The sequence below is a fragment of the Eumetopias jubatus genome, unplaced genomic scaffold, assembly GCF_037043125.1.
Source record: "Eumetopias jubatus isolate StellerSeaLion01/CBP00866 unplaced genomic scaffold, mEumJub1_p1.0 scaffold_13, whole genome shotgun sequence".
Lineage (NCBI taxonomy): Eukaryota > Metazoa > Chordata > Mammalia > Carnivora > Otariidae > Eumetopias > Eumetopias jubatus.
Window position 1 is genome coordinate 104,426,975 of NW_028274819.1, and position 13,517 is coordinate 104,440,491.

Sequence of the window (13,517 nt, forward strand, 5' to 3'; positions counted from 1 at the left end):
GCACCCCCAGATTGAAAGTGAGGGGGTGGAAAACCATTTACCATGCTAATGGACACAAAAAGAAAGCTGGGGTGGCAATCCTTATATCAGACAAATTAGATTTTAAAACAAAGACTGTAATAAGAGAAAGAAGGACACTATATCCTACTAAAAGGGTCTATCCAACAAGAAGATCTAACAATTGTAAATATCTATGCCCCTAACATGGGAGCACCCAATTTTATAAGGAAATTAATAACAAAAGCAAAGAAACACATTGACAACAATACAAAATAGTGGGGGACTTTAACACCCCCTTGACTGAAATGGACAGATCATCTAAGCAAAAGATCACCAAGGAAATAAAGACTTTAAATGAAACACTTGACCAAATGGACTTCACAGACATATTCAGAACATTCCATCCCAAAGCAATGGAATACACGTTCTTCTCTAGTGCCCACGGAACATTCTCCAGAATTGATCACATCCTAGGTCACAAATCAGGTCTCAACCGGTACCAAAAGATTGGGATCATTCCCTGCATATTTTCAGACCACAATGCTTTGAAACTAGAACTCAGTCAAAAGAGGAAAGTCGGAAAGAATTCAAATACATGCAGGCTAAAGAGCATCCTACTAAAGAATGAAAGGGTCAACCAGGAAATTAAAGAAGAATTAAAAAAATTCATGGAACCCAATGAAAATGAAAACACAACTGTTCAAAATCTTTGGGATACAGCAAAGGCAGTCCTAAGAGGAAAGTATATAGCAATACAAGCCCTTCTCAAGAAACAAGAAAGGTCTCAAATACACAACCTAACCCTACACCTAAAGGAGCTAGAGAAAAAACAGCAAATAAAGCCTAAACCCAGCAGGAGAAGAGAAATAATAAAGATCAGAGCAGAAATCAATGAAATAGAAAGCAAAAGAACAGTAGAACAGATCAATGAAACTAGGAGCTGTTTCTTTGAAAAAATTAACAAGATTGATAAAACCCTGGCCAGAATTTTCAAAAAGAAAGGGGAAATGACCCAAATCAACAAAATTATGAATTGTAGAGGAGAGATCACAACCAACACCAAAGAAATACAAACAATTATAAGAACATATTATGAGCAACTACATGCCAGCAAATTAGATAACCTGGAAGAAATGGATGCATTCCTAGAGATGTATCAACTACCAAAATTGAACCAGGAGGAAATAGAAAACATGAACAGACCTATCACAACTAAGGAAATTGAAGCAGTCATCAAAAATCTCCCAACAAACAAAAGCCCAGGGCCAGATGGCTTCCCAGGGAAATCCTACCAAACACTTCAAGAAGAATTAATACCTATTCTCCTGAAACTGTTCCAAAAAATAGAAATGGAAGGAAAACTTCCAAACTCATTTTATTAGGCCGCCATTACCTTGATCCTAAAACCAGACAAAGACCCCATCCAAAAGAATTACAGACTGATATCCTTGATGAACATGGATGCAAAAATCTCACCAAAATACTAGCCAATAGGATCCAACAGTACATTAAAAGGATTATTCACCATGACCAAGCGGAATGTATCTCTGGGCTGCAAGGCTGGTTCAACATCCGCAAATCAATCAACGTGATACAATACATTAACAAAAGAAAGAACAAGAATCATATGATCCTCTCAATAGATGCAGAAAAAGCATTTGACAAATACAGCATCCTTTCTTGATCAAAACTCTTCATAGTATAGGGATAGAGGGTACAAACCTCAATACCATGAAAGCCATCTATGAAAAACCTACAGCGAGTATCATTCTCAATGGGGAAAAGCTGAGAGCTTTTCCCCTAAGGTCAGGAATGCGGCAGGCATGTCCCCTATCACCACTGCTATTCAACATAGTATTAGAAGTCCTAGCCACAGCAATCAGACAACAAAAAGAAATCAAAGGCATCCAAATCGGCAAAGAGGAAGTCAAACTCTCACTCTTTGCAGATGATATGATACTGTATGTGGAAAACCCAAAAGACTCCACCCCAAAACTGCTAGAACTCATACAGGAATTCAGTAAAGTAGCAGGCTATAAAATCAATGCACAGAAATCAGTGGCATTCCTATACACCAACAAGACAGAAGAGAGATAAATCAAGGAGTCGATCCCATTTACAATTGCATCCAAAACCATAAGATTCCTAGGAATAAATTTAACCAAAGAGGCAAAGGATCTGTACTCAGAAAACTATAAATTACTCAACAAAGAAATTGAAGAAGCCACAAAGAAATGGAAAAACGTTCCATGCTCATGGATTGGAAGAACAAACATTGTGAAGATGTCAATGCTACCTAGAGCAATCTACACATTCAACGCAATCCCCATCAAAATACCATCCACTTTTTTCAAAGAAATGGAACAAATAATCCTAAAATTTGTATGGAACCAGAAGAGACCCCGAATAGCCAGAGGAATGTTGAAAAAGAAAAGCAAAGCTGGCGGCATCACAATTCTGGACTTCCAGCTCTATTACAAAGCTGTCATCATCAAGACAGTATGGTACTGGCACAAAAACAGACACATCGATCAATGGAACAGAATACCGAGCCCAGAAATGGACCCTCAACTCTATGGTCAACTCATCTTTGACAAAGCAGGAAAGAATGTCCAATGGAAAAAAGACAGTCTCTTCAACAAATGGTGCTGGGAAAATTGGACAGCCACATGCAGAAGAATGAAACTGGACCATTTCCTTACACCACACACAAAAACAGACTCCAAATGGTTGAAAGACCTAAACGTGAGACAGGAGTCCATCAAAACCCCAAAGGAGAACACAGACAGCAACCTCTTTGACCTCAGCCACAGCAACTTCTTCCTAGAAACATTGCCAAAGGCAAGGGAAGCAAGGGCAAAAAATGAACTATTGGGCTTTCATCAAGATAAAAAGCTTTTGCACAGCAAAGGAACAATCCACAAAACCAAAAGACAACCGACAGAATGGGAGAAAATATTTGCAAATGACATATCAGATAAAGGGCTAGTATCCAAAATCTACAAAGAACTTATGAAACTCAACACCCAAAGAACAAATAATCCCATCAAGAAATGGGCAGAAGACATGAACATTTTTCCAAAGACATCAAAATGGCCAACAGACTCATGAAAAAGTGCTCAACATCGCTCGGCATCAGGGAAATCAAAATCAAAACCTCAATGAGATACCACCTCACACCAGTCAGAATGGCTAATATTAACATGTCAGGAAACAACAGATGTTGGCGGGGATGCGGAGAAAGGGGAACCCTCCTACACTGTTGGTGGGAATGCCAGCTGGTGCAGCCACTCTGGAAAACAGTATGGAGGTTCCTCAAACAGTTGAAAATAGAGCTACCATATGATCCAGCAATTGCACTACTGGGTATTTACCCCAAAGATACAAATGTAGGGATCCAAACGGTACGTGCACCCCGATATTTATAGCAGCAACGTCCACAATAGCCAAACTGTGGAAAGCGTCAAGATGTTCATCAACAGATGAATGGATAAAGAAGAGGTAGTATATATACACAGTGGACTATTATGCAGCCATCAAAAAGAATGAGATCTTGCCATTTGCAACGACGTGGATGGAACTGGAGGGTGTTATGCTGAGTGAAATAAGTCAATCAGAGAAAGACACCTATCATATGACCTCACTGATGTGAGGAATTCTTAATCTCAGGAAACAAACTGAGTGTTGCTGGAGTGGTGGGTGGTGGGAGGGATGGGGTGGCTGGGTGATAGACATTGGGGAGGGTATGTGCTATGGTGAGTGCTGTGAATTGTGCAAGACTTTTGAATCACAGATCTGTACCTCTGAAACAAATAATGCAATATACGTTAAGAAAAAAAAAAGAAGAAAATAGCAGGAGGGGAAGAATAAAGGGGAGTAAGTTGGAGGGGGAGAGAAACCATGAGAGATGATGGACTTTGAAAAACAAACTGAGGGTTCTGGAGGGGACGTGCATGGGGGGATGGGTTTGCCTGGTGATGGGTATTAAAGAGGGCATATTCTGCGTGGAGCACTGGGTGTTATGCACAAACAATGAATCATGGAACACTACATCAAAAGCTAATGATGTAATGTATGGTGATTAACATAACAATAAAAAAATATCCAGATCTAGGAAGCACAGATAACCCCCACAAATGGCAAAAAGTAGTGATAAAGAGAAATTTTTAAAAGCAGCAAGTGAAAACAGCTATATACAAGGGAAATGCCATAGGCTATGAGCTGATTTTTCAGCAGAAACTCTGCAGCCAGAAGAAAGTGGCAGGATATATTCAAAGCGCTGAAAGAAAAAAAACATGCAGCCAAGAATATGCTATCCAGTAAGGTTATCATTCAGAATACAAGGAGAAATAAAGAGTTTCCCAGACAAACAAAACAAAGGAATTTATTACTACTAAACCAGCCCTAAAAAAAATATTAAAAGGGGCTCTTTGAGTGCAAAGGAAAAACTTTTCACTCACTTACTTCAGCAGTAAGGAAAGTAGGAAGCACAAAGCAGTAAAACTAAGCCTATCTATAAAAATCAGCCAAGGGATTCACAAAATAATAGCATGTAAAGTATGACACCATATACCTAAACATGGTGGGGACAGGAGAAGGAATGGGTTCAAGCTTAAACAATCATCAACTTAATATAGACTGCTATATACATAAGATGTTGTGGATGTAGGTATTTATGTATGTAAACCTAATGGTAACCACAAATCAAAAAGTAGTAACAAATATGCAAAAATAGAGAGAAATTCAAGTCTATCACTAAAGGAAGCCAGCAAACTGTGAGAGGAGAGACCAAGAGAAGAAAGAGAGAAGAACTACAAAAACAACCATAAAACAAGTAACAAAATGGCAATAAGTACATACCTATCAACAATTACTTTGAATGTAAAAGGACTAAATGCTCCAATCAAATGACACAGGGTGACAGAATGAATAAAAAAGCAAAATCCATCTATATACTACCTACAAGAGACTACTTTCAGACCTAAAGACACATAAACATTGAAAATGAAGGGATGGACAAGCATTTACTATGCAAATGAAAGTGAAAAGAAAGCCAGAGTAGCAATGCTTATATCAGACAAAACAGACTTTCAAAGACCATAATAAGAGACAAAGAAAGACACTATATAATCATGAAAGGAACAATCCAACAAGAATATTTAACAACTGTAAATATTTATGCACCCATCATGGGAGCACCCAACCATAAAGCAGCTAATAACAAACATAAAGGAAGTAATCAATAGCAACACAGTAGTAGGGGACTTAAACATCCCATTTATGTCAATGGATAGATCATCCAGACAGAAAGTCAACACAGAAAGAGTGGCTTTGAATGACACTTTGAACAAGATGGATCTAACAGATATATTCAGAACATTCCATCCTAAAACAGCAGAATACACATGCTTTTCAAGTGCACATGGAACATTCTCCAGAAAAGATCACATATTAGGACAGCAAACGAGTCTCAAAAATTCAAAATGACTGAAGTCATATCATGCATCTTTTCTTACCACAACACTATGAAACTAGAAATCAATCACAAGAAAAAATCTGGAAAGAACACAAATACACGAAGGCTAAATAGCATGCTACTAAACAATGAATGAGTCAACCAACACATCAAAGAGGAAATCAAAAAATACATGGAGACAAATAAAAAAAAAAAAAACCTGTCTAAAACATTCAGGATGCAGCAAAAACTGTTCTAAGAGGGAAGTTTACAGCAATACAAGCCTACCTCAAGAAGAAAAATCTCAAACAACCTAAACTTACACCTAAAGGAGCTATAAAGAACAACAACAACAAAAAGCCAGTAGAAGGAAAGGAAACAAAGATGAGACCAGAAATAAATGAAATAGAAACTAAAAAAAAAAAAAAAAATAGATCAATGAAACCAGGAGTTGGTTCCTTGAAAATGTCAACAAAATTAATAAACTTTAACCAGACCCATCAGAAAAGAGAAAGAGAGAAAAGACTCAAACAAAATAAGAAATGAAGGAGGAGAAAAAACAATCGACACCATAGAAATACAAAGGATTATAAGAATATTATGAAAAAATTATCCGCCAACAAATTTGACAATCTAGAAGAAATGGATACATTCCCAGAAACATGTAACCTCCCAAAACTGAGTCAGGAAGAAAAAGAAAATGTGAATAGACAAATTACTGGTAATGAAATTTAATCAGTAATCAAAAGTTCCCAACAAACAAAAGTTTCCAAGAGCAGACAGCTTCACAGGTGAATTCTACCAAGCACTTAAAGGAGTTAAAACTTACTCTTCTCAAACTATTTCAAAAACAGAAGAGAAAGGAAAGCTTCCAAATTTATTCTATGAGGCCAGCATCACCCTTATATCAAAACCACATAAAAGACACTACAAAAAAAAAGAGAACTACAGGCCAATATTACTGTTTAAGACAGATGCAAAAATCCTCAATAAAGTATTAGGAAGCAGAATCCAACAATACATTAAAAAAAAAATCACTCAACATGATCAGTTGGGATTTATTACTGGGATACAAGTGTGGTTCAAAATTCACAAATCAATCAACATGATACATCACATCAACAAGAGAAAAGAAAAAAACCTAATGATCATTTCAATAGATGCAGGAGACACATTTTGCAAAGTACAATATCCATTCATGATTTAAAAAAAAAAACCCTCAACAAAGTAGATTTAAAGGGAACATACCTCAACATAATAAAGGCCATATATGAAAAACCTACAGCTAACACAATGAATGGTCAAAAACTGAGAGCTTTTTCCCTAAAATCAGGAACAAGACAAGGATGTCCACTCATCACTTTTATTCAGCAAAGGACTGGAAGTCCTAGCCATAGCAATCAGACAAGAAAAAAAAAAGGCATCCAAACTGGTAAGAAGGAAAACATTCACTATTTGCATATGACATGATCCTATATATAGAAAACCAAAAAGACTCCACCAGAAAAATACAAAAACTGATAAATGAATTCAGTAAGGTCACAGGATTAAAAAAAAAAAAAAACAATATCCATTGTTTTGGATGGAAATCCATTGCATTTCCATATACTAAGGATGAAGTAACAGAAAGAGAAATTAACAAAACAACCCATTTACAATTGTACCAAAACTAATAAAATACATAGGAATAAACAAAGAAGGTGAGCAAACTGTACTCCAAAAACTATAAAACAATGATGAAAGAAACTGAAGACAACACAAATGGAAAGATATTCCATGCTCATGGATTGGAAGAACAAATATTGTTAAAATGGCCATACTACCCAAAGCAATCTACAGATTTAATGCAATCCCTATCAAAACACCAACAGCGTTTTTCACAGAACTAGAACAAACAATCCTAAAATTTGTATGGAACAACCAAAGACCGTGAATAGCCAAAGCATTCTTGAAAAAGAATAAAGCTGGAGGTATCACAATCCCAGGTTTCAAAATATATCACAAAGCTGTTGTAATTAAAACAGTATGGTACTGCCACAAAAATAGACCCAGAGATCAATGGAACAGAATAGAGAGCCCAGAAACAAAGCCATGATTATATGATGAATTAATTTTCAACAAAGGAAGCAAAAGTATGCAATGGGAGAAAGTCTCTTCAACAAATGGTGTTGGGAAAACTGGACAGCTACATTGAAAAGAATGAAACTGGATCACTTTCTTCTGCCATACACAAAAATAATTTCAAAATAGATTAAATACCTAAATATGAGACCTGAAACCATAAATATCCTAGAAGAGAGCATAGGCAATCATCTCTGGCACCAGCCATAGCAACATTTTTTTCTAAATATGTCTCCTGAGGCAAGACAAACAAAAGCAAAAATAAACTATTGGGACCACATCAAAATAAAAACTTTCTGCACAGCAAATGAAACAACTAAAAAAATCTACAAGACAACCTACTGAATGGGAAAAGATATTTGCAAATGACATATCTGAAAAAGGGTTAGTATCCAAAATATATAGACCTTATACAACTCAACACCAAAAAAACCAAATAATCCAATTTAAAAATGGCAGGAGACATGAACATTTTTCCAAAGAAGACATATAGATAACAGGTAGACACATGAAAAGATGCCCAACATCATCATCAGGGAAATGCAAATCAAAACCACAATGAGATATCACCTCACATCTGTCAGAATGGCTAAAATAAAAAACACAAGAAACAACAAATGTTCACAAAGATGTGGAGAAAAAGGAACCCTCTTACACTGCTGGTGGAAATGCAAACTGGTGCAGCCACCGTGGAAAAACATATGGAGGTTCCTCAAAAAATTAAAAACAGAAATACTGTAAGATCCAGTAATTCCACTACTGGGTGTTTACCCAAAGAATACAAAAACATTAATTCAAAAAGATAAATACACTCCTATATTTATAGCAGCATTATGTACAATAGCCAAATTATGGAAGCAGCCCAAGTGTCCATTGATAAATGGATTAAGTATATATATATATATATATATATATAAAATATATACATAACATAATAAAAAAATTTTTTTAAAAAGAATAGACTCTTAAATATAGAGAATAAGTTGGTGGTTACCAGAGGGGGTGCCTGGGTGCCTCAATCGATTAAGTGTCTGCCTTCATCTCTGGTCATGATCCCAGGGTCCTGGGATTGAGCCCCACATGGTACTCCCTGCTCAGCAGGTAGCCTGCTTCTCCCTCTCCCTCTGCCCTTCCTCCCCACCCCCCACTCATGCTCGCCCTCTCACATGCTCTCTCTCAAATAAATAAAATCTTAAAAAAAAAAAAATGAACAAAGGGGAAAAAGAGAGAAACCAAAACACAGACTCTTAACTATAGAGAACAAAAAAATGGTCACCAGAAGGATGTTGGGGGGGGGGGTGAAATAGGTGAAGAGAATTGAGAGTACACTTTTTTTTAAATTTTTTTATTATGTTAATCACCATACATTACATCATTAGTTTTTGATGTAGTGTTCCATGATTCATTGTGCATAACACCCAGTGCTCCACGCAGAACGTGCCCTCTTTAATACCCATCACCAGGCTAACCCATCCCCCCACCCCCCTCCCCTCTAGAACCCTCAGTTTGTTTTTCAGAGTCCATCGTCTCTCATGGTTGGTCTCCCCCTCCAACTTACTCCCCTTCATTCTTCCCCTCCTGCTATCATTTTTTTTTCTTAACATATCTTGCATTATTTGTTTCAGAGGTACAGATCTGTGATTCAACAGTCCTGCACAATTCACAGTGCTCACCATAGCACATACCCTCCCCAATGTCTATCACCCAGCCACCCCATCCCTCCCAGCCCCCGACCACTCCAGCAACCCTCAGTTTGTTTCCTGAGATTAAGAATTCCTCATATCAGTGAGGTCATATGATACGTGTCTTTCAATTAAGAGTACACTTATCTTGATGAGCACTGAGTCATGTATAGAATTGTTGAATCACTATATTGTACATCTGAAACTAATATAACACTATGTTAACTATACTAGAATTAAAACTTTTTTAAATTGTAATGTAAAAAAAAATGCACATTCGTTATTTAAAATTGATCTCTCTCCTTCCCCCTTAGTGGCAGAACTCTAGAATTTGAATAGTTGGTGAGGCAGAAGTGGTTACTTGCCTCCATATGTTTTCCCCCCTTATTTTTCTTAAAAAAAATTTTTTTCTTAGCTGACCATATTGTAATCCAGCTAAAATATTTCAATTCCAAACATACACTGAAGATGTGTGCCCATGAAACTAATTTCTAAGCAAAGAGATGTAAATAGAAATGTGTGAGAAACTTCCTTAAAAGCCTCCCCAGGAAGGAAAAGGTGGACTCTTCTTTCTAACCCTCTTCTCCAACTGGCTTCTGGAACTCAGATATGATGCCTGGAACTCTAGCATAAATAACTAAATAAACTCTTATTTAATAATATATTTCTCTCTTGTTCAGTATTTGAGGGTTCTCTTAAATATACGTCCAGACTTAATCGTAATTTTATCACCCTAAAGTCACTATAATGGGTTATATATTTACCCCAAAGGACCTCTCAACCACATGTTTCTGAGGACAAGAAACTTCAGCTCCCAACATTCTTTTTTATTTTTTTAATCCTTTTTTTAACCCTTAAACTACTGAACACTCAGGAGTAACAGAGACTATAACAAGGAAAACCTTAAACCTGGTATTATAGTTTCCTAAAACAACAGAATTGTGTTCTTTCATAGCTTTGGAGGCCAGAAGTTTGAAATCAGTATCATTGAGCTGAGATCAGGGTGTCCATAGGACCTTGCTCCCTCCAGAGGGCTGGAAGGGAAAATCTGCTCTGTGCCTTTCTCAGCTTCTATAGCTGCCATCATTCCTTGGCTGTGGCCATGTCACTCAAATCTCTGCCTCTGTGGTCATATTGCCTTCTCCTCTTCTGGGTCAAATCTCCCTTTTCCTTTCTTACAAGGAAATATGACTGCATATAGGGCTCACCTAGATAATACAGGATAATCTATCTCAAGATCCTTAATCACTTATGCAAAGGTGCTTTTTGCCCTACCAATTAACACTCACAGGTGCTAGGGACTGGGACATGGATATCTTTTGGTGACCATTATTTTAGTCTTCCACACCCAGATATTAAGCATAACTCCTCTCAGAGTTTAATGCCTAAGACCACAGTGGTGGTGGTGTCTACCACCAGCTGCCATGCAGCAGGGACAAGCTTACTACCCTGCAGTCTCCTACCCAGAGTGCAGGTTCCCAACTCCTCCAGGACCAAACAGAAGAATCAGTTTCCCACGCTTGCCTCTGCCACCTGCTTACATACCCTACTGCTAAAAGCCCACCTGGCCCACTGTCATCTCCTGTACCAGCTGGCCTCTTCTTTGGATGACTGACTGTGGGATTGCCCAAAGGGACATAATCTAGCCCTAAGGCTCAAAAAGTAAACCAGTCACCTCAGAACACAGTGCTGGAAGATTCACCTCTCCATTTACTTGAAGAAAGGCAAGGCAGCCTGGAAGTTAGAGAATGTAGGCTTACCAGGTACTTAACCTCTTGGTTTCCTCATCTGTAACATGGAGATAGAAAAGCAAATACACACCTTGCAAGGGTTATGTTGTGAGAATTAAAATAATAAGAACAAAAATGTATGTGAAACATGTAACACCATGCCCAGCTCCCAAGAGAAGCTCAAAACATGGAGGCTGTGCCTCATCCATTCTGTTTTCCCTCCAACGTCTACCTGAACATCCTACTAATGTTGGAGTGAACTGTGGCTATGACCCAGACAGCACTGCCCTGCAGGAGCTCACACCCCCCCCCCACCCCACCCCCATCTGATTCCCATCCAAGTCACCTACAGTGGCATGAATGTTCCATTGCAGATTTGAACAAAGTAGCGGGGGAGGAAGCCATTTGCTCTTGAGGCTCTTGGCTCAGCACTTTCTCAAAACAGGGCAACACAGAAAAATTTACAGAGAAAAGTGCATTTGTGTGCAGGGCCCTGCAATGTGGTAGGATGGCTGGCAACTGCTAAAAGAGACACCCAACTTTCACAGGATGGGCCCAGGAACTGCACACTACACTGACCCTCTGCTCACTCCTCATACAAGGAAAGCAGCCCCCAATTTAGGATTTCTAGTTAAATGCTAAAAACTGGAGGTAAATTAATTAAGATATAACTTAACACCAGACTTCCCTCATCAACAGTTCCTAAGACAGGATAGGCAGCATTAATTGTTGCAATTAATTAGGCATTAAACTGATAATGGGTACAGCTGCTAACAATTAACAGCTAATTATGTCAAGCACTTTAACCATTTCACAAAAGAAATGGAAATTGGAGGGAAGAGAGAGATGGAAAGAGAGATGCAGTTAGCTCCAAATGCAGCTGGATCATGCTTTAGAGATGACAGGAAAAGTGAGTATCAGCCCTGTCCCCAGTGAGGCTGAGCTGCATGGAAGCCACAGGATTCTAAATTTGAACAGAGGAGACCTGAATTGAATTGACCTGAAGAGTGAGCAGAACCAACACGTGTCAAGCTTCAATCTCCGTGCCTGGTGGACATTAACCCATGTAATCCTCACAGTATTTCACGCCAGTTGCTATTATCATTCCCATTTTATGGATGAGAAGCTGAGGCACAAAGAGGTTACATGACTTTCCAAGATCACACATTTATAAGTGTTGCAGCCTGGGTTCACACGCTGGTACATTGACTCCAGGAGAGCCAAACAGACTGCACTAATTTGCTGAACTTTTCATCAAACTTAGACAGCAATGTTTTATTGGACCATGAAGTCAAACAATTAATTTTAAGAGAAAAAGCATCTTCTAGGCAGTTCGAACTAGAACAGAGCATTTTCTGAAGTACTAAAGCTGACAAAAATTCGTAAATCCAAATCACTCTCCGTTCAAACCAGTACTCCATATGTGCTCCTAAACTAAAGGCCTGTCTCCCTCTTCTCCACGGGAACCTGCTATCCTGCTAGGATCTGCCAGGCAGCTCCCTGGGGAACCTCAAGATCGTCTTCCCCAGACTTTGCAGTAAACATCACTGGTTGGTTTTTACTAGGGGCTTTTGTTTCCAACAAGCTTTATCTTTTCCATCTCCTGGGAGAGGGAAGGGAAAGGAATAGAAGAACCATGCCCAACTAGCCACCCACCCATGCCCATACACACGGGCATGCATACACACACACACCTTATTCAGAGGACATACTGAGGATGAGAGGGGTTGTAGCAAAAAGGATCAAGCCTACTTTTCCTTCCTTAAAGTCCAGAGAGATGAAGTGCCCTTAGCTGGTGTCCAGGGGGTGGCAGGTAAAGTCAGGACTGAAAACTTATGTCCCCATGCTACATTAGTACATCTCAAATTTGAGCATGCATAACGGTCACCTGGAGAATCTGTTGAAACACAGATTCTTGGGTCTCTATCCCAGAGATTCTGATTCAATGGATTTGGGTGGAGCCCAAGAAATTGCACTTCTGATGTCAACTGCCCCCAGATGTCAATCTGCTGGTCCACAGACCATACTTTGAGAGCCGCTGCTCTAATTTACCCCATTTCTGGCCACTTGTCCTTGCCCCGAGCATCAGACCTCATTTAAGGTCCACTGACTGTCCCCAGAGCAAGCTCCTTTGCCCAATCTGGCCCAGTGGGCTCAAGTGTTTGTGCTGGTCCCCTTGCTTTGGAAATTCAAGTTGTGGTACTTGGTCATCCTTGACCAGGACCAGTTTTTAAACAGAATCCAGGAAAAGGGGCCAAACAGGCCTCCTCTTCCCATTGCTTGTGCCACCCCCTGTCCCATCTTGCTTGAAGGTAGGGGAGTTCTGTTTACTATGAGTAAAAATAAAACCATGCCACATTCAAGCAGTACTGGAAGGACTCTGATTCCGTAGGTGCCCCACCTTTACTGATAAGATCTTAAGTCTCCCTTACCAGGACTCCCAAGGGAGCTGAGACCTGCCGCCTTCTGCCCTGAGGCAAGCCCTTCAGGCCCCCTCTGTGATTACCAACCCCCACTTTTCCTAGAGCT